The sequence below is a fragment of the Meleagris gallopavo genome, chromosome 15, assembly GCF_000146605.3.
Source record: "Meleagris gallopavo isolate NT-WF06-2002-E0010 breed Aviagen turkey brand Nicholas breeding stock chromosome 15, Turkey_5.1, whole genome shotgun sequence".
NCBI classification, from domain to species: domain Eukaryota; kingdom Metazoa; phylum Chordata; class Aves; order Galliformes; family Phasianidae; genus Meleagris; species Meleagris gallopavo.
Genome location: NC_015025.2, coordinates 588789 through 597943, shown reverse-complemented (window position 1 = coordinate 597943; position 9155 = coordinate 588789). Strand labels below are relative to the sequence as shown.

At 41.9% G+C, this 9155-nt stretch overlaps 1 long non-coding RNA gene across 1 annotated transcript; it reads right to left on the bottom strand.

Annotated features, from left to right (window-relative positions):
• Positions 1-719: 719 nt before the first annotated feature.
• On the bottom strand, positions 720-6849 carry LOC104913218. The gene is made up of 2 exons (XR_795220.3): positions 2665-6849; positions 720-2578 (listed from the first exon to the last, which is right to left on the bottom strand). It is a non-coding gene; the product is annotated as an uncharacterized LOC104913218 (long non-coding RNA).
• Positions 6850-9155: the final 2306 nt, after the last annotated feature.

The following is a 9155-nucleotide window of genomic DNA, read 5'->3' as shown; positions in this document are numbered from 1 at the left end:
AATGATACCTTCTTACATTGTCAAATGAAAAATAAATATCTTTATTTTCTGCCTAATTTATTTCAGTTTTCAAATAAATTTTAAATAAATCTGTACAAAGTATACTGTTACAGTATATATTTGTAAGTTAACTGAAATGCCTAAGTGTAACAACACTACAATAAAGCAGTATAGATTGGCACATCTCTAATAAAGATTAACTTTTACACTCAAAAAAAAAAACCCAACTCCCATGAAAACCCCTTATGTTTTTTGATATCTTTATGCAAGCTATATTGCAAACATATTACAGATGAGTTCTCCTCTGTCTCAAAGTCACTTGTAATAATTTTTTAGAGAAAGTAAACATCTTTGTACTGCTAAAGGGACACTATCAGGCTAAAAGAGAGAGATATGTGGAAGAAAAAAAAAAAAAGACAAATTTGTGAAGAGAAACATCAGTCTAACGAAGGTAAATTTTACACACTTTCATCCACCTTGACAATGGTTATAACCAGTGCCACGGACCGGATCTGCCCCCTGCGAGGCCACAGAGTGTAGCTACACACCTGGTGAAGGCCCCCAGCCTGCGCCTGGAGCAGTGAGAGCCCACAGCCAGCACCTCACCTGACTGTACAGCTCCAGGAATGCTTTGAGCCAAATAGACAAGCCAGCAGAAAAAATGTTTTTTCCTTGTGATTGAGACGGAATTAACACGTGTGCTGGGAAGTGAGTTTTGCTTTTTTTTTTTTTCCCCTTAAAACAGGAACCTAATGTTAATCTGAGAGTGCCCCTTTGCTCAAAATAAAGACTTCTGTACTTTAAAGTTTAGATACTGAAACAATCTTATTCACTACCAACAGGGTAAAAAAGCCAGGTACATTTCAAAATTCAAGTTTTCAAATGACATGATCCAACTACAGTTCATGAGCTTTTGAAATCGTACTGTTTCATTAAAAACTCTGAATTGGTGATTGGGGGATAAATATTACAGATTAAGAGTGAAAATTTTCTGTATTTTTAATCTTTCCAATGATAGATTAAATCAGTGTTTACATGCTGAAAGTTAATCTTACATTAGAATGCAGTTCAATATTGGCTGCAACATAAACTTATAAATAAATCAACTACAATAGATTGATCTCTGTTAAATATTTCTAAGTTAATAAAATATTGACAGTATTATAAAATTACAGTATTTACAATAAGAAAAAAATCTAGACTAATATATACCTTTAACAGATCCATCCTCCAATTTGGGATTGCCACAGAATTATGAATATATGAACAATTTATTATAAAGTTGCATTGCAATATAATTTTTCCATTAGAACTAGAGACGGTAATCTATCACTGCCTTTTAAAAAATAAGTGACTTCTCGTGGGGTGTAGCTTTTGGGTACCAAACTGGTAACGAGTCCTCCGCAAGACGTCTGAAGGTAAGGTGGGACCAGCCTCAACTGCTCAGATTAAAGCTGTATTAGAGAACTGCCAGCAATCAGAACCACACAGGCTGCAAAAGGGGAGGAAAGGTAGTTTTCAGCTCAGAGTGTACAGCTGGAAGACTGCCGTCATTATGGACTCCAACTAAGGCTGCAGGAACTTTGATCTGCTCTACAGTGCAAAACTTTGTCTTTTGTTTCACTGCGATTAAGTTAGTCTTAAAGGGACATAGTTAGGTTGCAGCTATACCAGAAATGCTCTTGCCAGTCATGCATGACAAGACCAAATCAAATCACTTGAGATGCTGTTCTGCTTACTCTATGGAGGTTGCATTTTTTGACTTGGAGTGGTTTTGGTTATGATTTTTTCATTTTGTTTGTTCAAAAGAAAAAAAATTTGGCTGGGACCATGTAGTCAACTCATTTTCTATTCCTTGCCAGCTTTGCTGTTTCACAAGTATTAGCACAGTATTGCAGCATTTGGGTTGCAAACTCTTAGAAAAAAAAGGGAGTCTTCAATTCTCCCAAGCTGATTTGTCTTAGTATAGACCAAATTTTGCAAATTACCTAAATCAATTGCAGTCATTAAGAAGCACCAGCTGCTTTTGGAATCCCAAATACCTAGCAATGTCCTTTTAAGGATCAGACCTTTCACCTGCCTTTTCCATCAGCCTCGGAGGAAGTGTTAAAACTATTTTAGGATGGGCAATGCTCAAATTCTCTCCCTCCTCCCCACTTCACGCTTCTTTTCCAAAACAGAAGCCTTGCTTTCTAGCAGAATATAGAGAAAAAATAAAATAAAAATAAAAAATCAGAAAAAGACATATCCATTCTCAGTTCCCACCCTCCACTCCCCCCATCCTGTTCACTGTAAAACTGAAATGCCATTTTGTAACACATACTTTTGGAGTAATTACTTTCCAAGCCCAAACCTGAAGATGCTTTGTGAGACACCTGCCCACAGGCTCTGGGAAGGTGAACCACATCATGCATCAGCAGGAATTTCTACCAGCCCCGTACCAGGCAGATGGGAACACTGCTGTCCTTAAAAGCAGACTTTAAAGTGTTAAATAATAATTTGTAAACTTCAATCTACGTTACCAAGAGAAGGCTCTAGGTCCTGCGGGCTCCATTTCCAGAGTTGCAGAGTAGGAAAACTAGAAAGAAAGCTCGGTACCTTTCAATCACCTGCCAGTTTGTACTGGGGGGAGTGGGGAACGAGAGAGACAAAATGACAACTGACCTTATAAACAAAGGTATGTTTAGGGCTTCTGATTTCAGGAATAAACCGATATTTACTGGTAAAAGTCTGCCAAAAAACAAAAACAGAAACACAGGATTACTGGTAAATATTGGTTTATATGGAGAAGAAAAAAAGTCGTGCTCCCGCTCTCCACGCGCCAGCGGGACGTGCTGCGGGCAGAGACCGAGGGCTGGCCCCGGGCACCCTGCACTTGCCGGCAGTAGGGACAGGGACACGGACACCTCAAACCAGAAGCCACATGTGCACCACAAAGCCAGGTCTCTTTTCTTTGCTCCTCTCAAACTACGCACTGCTTTCCAGGCCCCCCTCCTCCACAAGACTGCCGTTCGCCCCACAGCCCTACAGTGTCTGTCTGGCTGACACCACCTGGCAATGACTTCACATCATATGGTATCTCACCGCAAAGGCTGCTTGTGCCTCAGCCTCTAGGCTGTGATGGGTTGTCCGCACCGTGAGATACCATAAAATATACAAGGCTGAGTGAATATTTGAAATGAAGCATTTTCTTGTAAGTGGCATAAACCCATTCATTTTATTTACATGCTTATTTATTTCCAAAAATAGAGAGTTGGTCCACATTGGACAAGAGAAATCAAGAAGCCATACAGTAGAAGAGTTAAAAGTCCAACATTTAACCAAAGTACAATGAAATTCCAGAATTCTGTGGCTGATTTGAACCACAGAAACATACACGAGCCACACAGACATTTGTACATATAGCATTATATTACCAATAATATTTGCAAACATGAGATCAAGATGGCTAAGAACCCAGCAAAACCAAACCATGGGCAATGGCTGAAAAGAAGCAAATGTGAGCAGCCGGCACTACTGCGGGAAAAAAACACCGCTCTCCAGGGACTTGGTGTCACTCTCACTGAGTTTTCTTGACCCGAAAAAGTTCCAATTTCCCTTTCCTGGGACCCAAAGGTAGGGAGCATGCTGAGCGTCCTGCAGTGCCAGGCTGGTGCATGGCACCGCAGCACCCCAGGCTGCCTGTGCCCAGTGCAGAGCCTGCCAGCGGCCGCCCAGCACCCGCACCCAAAGCTGTGTGCTTTCTGCCCAAATGGGGCACAGCTATGGGACAAGGCCATCATTCCACCCCGCTGCGGCCCAGCCTGTCCCACAGCCCTGCCCTGCTGGGGCCTGAGAGCACCTGGAGCAGGGAGCCGTGGGTGCCTGGGGAGCGCTGCCTTTACAGATGGGTTTCCTTCCCTCATTGGGAAGTTGTTGGTGTTGGCTTTGGGAATGCACGCTGTCAACCTTTCCTGGAAGACTACAAATAATCAAGCCTAAATGGATTTATGGGATGAGAAGGGGTAGTATCTGACAGATAGTGGAGTAATTTTTACTCAAACAGTTAAACAATTTACATGGCAAAAAAAGCTCAGATACTTGATCGACAGCAAAAGAAAAGAATGGAAAAGATGCATTATCTCTGTGATACAGCCCAGTTTATCCAAGTATTTCCAAGAACTTCATCACTATAATACCTCGGTGTCACCAAAGCGTGGAAAAATAGATTTAAGCCTGTATCTTTCAGTTCATAACTTTCAACTGAAAGCAGAGTGGGCTTCCAGCCCACACATTTGGGCTCTCCCACAGAGAATCACCGCAAGTTAAAACAGGGAAGACCAACGTACACTGCTAGTACTTCTACAGACAAACCAACCCACAACTACCCTGGGCAGAACATAAAAGGGTATAAGTTCATTTCCATTTTTTATCTTTGACATTCAGAATATTAGGCCTAGTCCAATGTGAATGCTAGTAGAGAGCTAATTTACAGAATATCAATGATAACTGTATGTACCTAAGAGGATTTAAAGGCAACTATACTCAGTACATTTAGAAAAAAATACCTGTACCAAGATGCCAGACCTCTGACAGAAGTTAAAACAGAAGCAGCCGTGCAATTTTCTAAGTGGAAGGACAATCTTTAGTACAAGTCACTACTATCATCTGAGCCAAGAACAGACAGCTTTTCTGCTGATTTGTCTTCTGAAACATTTCTAACCTCAGATGTGAAACATGTTTTTAAAAAAGGTGGCCCTGACCCCATGCAGTTGGGTACACACAGCACTCCCCAGTGGAACTCAAAGCCCAAATTCCTAAAGAGAGAGCACAAGAGATTTTGCATTTTCTTACATCAAATAGCTACCATGCAAGCATACCACAACGTTTTTATACTGTGTACTTCAAAGTCAGCTGATACAATTTCACTAGAGTTGAGTAACATAATGGAATTGGTATTTCTCAGGAGGGGGACAAAGGTTGTGTCAGTGACAGTGGCCAGCTTACCAAGGGAAAACAGCAGAGGAACAACTTGGGAACGTAATGAACGGTATTACATGTGAGTTCAAACACAGCAGCCTCTAAGACATTAGCACCTAACTCTGTAATACACAGTTAATTTCTATGGCACCGTCAGTTCATTTAGTTATTCTACGCAAAATCAGATGCTGAGGGGAAGATACTCCTCCTCTTGAATGACAAGTCCTTTAAAGCCTAGCAACATTTCCGGAGCATCAATGACATTTTTTCTCTCAATCTATTGCCTCTCCTAGCAGAGGCCATTCCCTGCCACTGCAGACTGCCCACACCCAGCTTTGTCGTGCTCCTCTGAGCCAGGGGAACGTTGGGACGTTCAGACATTTAAGAAGCCTTAGACTGAACTACAGCAGCAAAGGGTTGCTCCTGCTCACAGCAGCTCACCTGCTGGGTCCTTTGGGAAGGAAGCATGTGTGTGGGCAGCCTCAAACAGAGCTAGATGAGACCTGGAAAGAAGGGTAGGCTTTTCTCCCTATACCTTCCCTTTCTGCCCACTACCAAAACTAACAACTTTTAGGTTTTTTGCTTGGTTTGGTTAAACAAACAAACAAACAAAAAAAGCTGAATACATCCGGACTCATTGGTTGCTGAGGCATACTATGGGATGTGGCAGCCTGAGCTCAGCGTCAGGATTTGAACTGGGGCTGCCACATCACAGGAGGAATCTAGATGTCGTGATGCCAAGTATTCTGCGCTTGTGTCTTTGTCCAACCAGACTTTGACCTAGATGTGCTCACCAGATAAGTCCAGAGAAAATCAACTCTTTTCCACCCTGCAACTCCGGTTCTGACAAATCACTGCTTCCCAGAGGAAACTCACTTGCTCAAAGTCTGCAGATCTACTCAAGAAGTACCCCTGCCTCCAAGCCCAGAAAACTTTCCATTTCTAGCTCAGACTAAGCTACCTTCTACCCTGAGCTGATCAATATCAGCTGTACAAAAGAAGGCATCCATGACATTTATCCATATTTATCCAAATAAAAATCCCCCAATTCTCTGCACCCTGTCATTTGCCAGCAGGTTAAAAGGTTTGGGCAGATTACCTGGAAAACACGATCTTTCCTTGCAGAAAGTATGTTGCTTTCAACCTAGCATATACTGACATGTGATACTGCTTTAGCTACTCCTTCTCAAGCAAGGAATTGCTGGTCTACAATTCCCAGTGCCCTGTTTAATAATTTTATTATTAATAGTAACAATAAAATTATTGTTATATTGTTATTGTTATTATTATTAATAATACATCATTAGGATGTCATCTAATCATGGAGGATACCAAGCTATTTTTTTAGGAGATCCTATAATTACTACTAACTTTAGTGTTTCTGTCCCCTGCTCTTTAAAAACTCCTCTATGGGTGCACATTGCTCCTCCACTTAGATTTGCTACTTTGCTGTGTTGTATTTGCCTCAAATGCACAAGTGGCAGAGAGATGTTCTTTATCCTTGCTGAAAGGATAAAGGTGCCTCTTGAATGCCCCCGTGCTCCAAAAGTAATGCCTCCTATTTTGTTATGTCAGCCCATGATGTCAGAGGTAGATGTTGGTGGGATGAGAAAAAGGTTGGACTCCACCAATATCCTGTTACATTTTGTTGCCCTGTGGCAGATAGCAGTATGACAATATGGCATCTGACATGGAAGTGCGTATGGAGCAAAGGTGTGGAATTGAATTCCTCCATGAGGAAAAAATGGTACCCACTGACATTCATCAGCAATTGCTGATTTCTTCTGGAGACTGAACAGTGGATGTGAGCACAGTGAGGTGGTGGATGGTGTGTTTCTGCAGTGGTGACAGTGACAGTGGTCACCTCTGCTGGTGCAGATTTTTATGAGCATGGGATGCAGGCTCTTGTGCATCACTGGCAAAAATGCACACCTGATAGCGCTGAAAAATAGTGTTTTGTAGCTGAGAATTTGCTCTATCAGATAGTGTTATTGTGCTCCTTGCATCTGCTGCAACTTCTGTAGAAATAAATAGGAAGCATTATTTTTGGAGCATTCTATGTAATACAAATTAGTGCAGAAAATATAACTGTCTTCGATCCTACATGTTTAGGTTCTCTGAAGAGCCTTCTTGCTTATATACTTAAAATATCGTTTGTTCCCTAGGGTCTCCAGCTCTCCAAAACATCCCTGCTAAACTGCTTAATTTCCACAAATTGAATTTGTGACTTGCTGCACAACATGGCTCTTCTGGCACTCTTTGGGAGAGCTGGACTTCTGTCTTGTCAAAGAGCCTTGCTCCAGAAGTCCCTCCTTTTATAAATATTTTACTGGTCTGTCTTACACTTCAGCTCTGGAGCTCTTTCATGACAGAGCTCTGCCTAACCTGGGTGTCTGGATCCTTTCAAGGTGTCTGTGGAGCTACCTTGACCAGGCTCACAATTTTGCTTTTCTGATGTTCTCCCCTGCAATGTTTTATAACATTATATAACAAGAATCATTTTTAGTAAAGTGTCTTCCACCCCTGAGGATGCTGAACCTGTAATTGTATTGTGGTCACTGCTATTTAATGACTCAGCTGTAATTATATCTTGAACCAGTTCTTATGTTTTAGCCCTAAATCAAGGCTAGCTCTACAACAGGCTGTTAAAATAAATGATTCTTTAAGTAAATCAAGATGTTTGTTCATCAAAATGTTAGCCAGCTCCTTCCAAAACCATCTGGTCAGATAGCACGGACATAATCGAATTTACCTTTTCTAACAGGAAGATGCACGAGCGTGGTTTTCCCTCATGTGCCATGAAGTCCATAACCTTTTCCTTGTCTGGAATAGAAGGTATCTCAATACCTCTGTTTCATTACAATGTGGAATTTATCTCCGACACAGGTTTGGCTGTGTGGACACCACTATTCCAATTTCCTCTTGGATTTTATGGCAACTTTTAAATCGAGTGCTCTTTCACACCTTTATGACCCGTGTATCCTGCTATGTCAAAGTCTTTTAAAACCACCGAGCAGTCTACTCTGACTATTTTTATGTCATGTTTCCACACTGGCACACAGACTTCTTTCTTGTTTTGAGCACATGCCTATTTCTCATTCAAATCTCCAGTCCAACATCTGGTTGCTCTTCCGGCACCCACAGCTCTGCTCCCAGCCTCCCCGTGCCTCACGCTCACTGAAAATTACCCCATGCCCTCCAGCAAAAATGGCCATATATTCCAGGTGCACCTCAGCTCAGCCTCAGATGCCTCAGCCTTCCCCCAGCGCTACTTCTATCACTCCTCCCAAAACCTCGTCCACTTTCTGGCCACCACTCCAGTCCCTCTTCAGCTGAAGAGGAGACCAGCCTCCACTGCAAAGCAATGACAGCTCACCTATTGACCCTTTCTATTGTTTTCTTAGTATGCATTAAGACTTTTGGAAAGCGGCACCTTGATATCCTGCATTCTATCTTCTTCCCAGGCAACCAAATATAGTTTCTCAAGTATCTCAGCTTTTCATACATGAAGATGATAGCCCCAGGACTGCCCTAAGTGCTCTGATATCTTCCAAGATCCATTTTTCCATATATCAGACGGACCACATCATCATCAGGAGCAGAGTCCATACTTCCCTCCATCAATCCTCTGCATTTGTTCATCCCGAAGCCACTTCCCCGCCCTCTGACAGCCCCTTTCAGCACACAGAGAACCACACAGCCAAGGCTTACATGAAATTATAACCTGCCCCTTAGTCTTGGCCAGTTCCGAGTCGAATTTCCTCAATCAGAAGTCAGTGCAGAGGTGAGGACAGACCACAAGCACCTGCAGATGATTAATTTGCTATTTTCTCCACCAGCTCAGCAACTCCGCCCTCAAAATGCTTTCAGGAGCTCACAGCATAACCACTCACAAAGTGCATCCTTTCTGCACTTCTTTCTGCTGTAACTAGTCTAATTAAGCTGATTTTCTTCCATTTCCATTAATAAACTAGGATTTTGACTTTGTGATCACATAAAGTCAATCTTTATAAACAGTTGGACTACGATTCCCTATTTTTAATTACTTTTAATCAATTAGAGACTTTCATTGGACACAGTAAGTTACACGTGGCCTCTCAGCAACCTGCACGATTCACTTAGTAGGACTTCTATTGACAGATGAAGCTTGAAAGCAGCTATTTTTTTTTTTTAACACAGCATTGTCAAAAGACGTA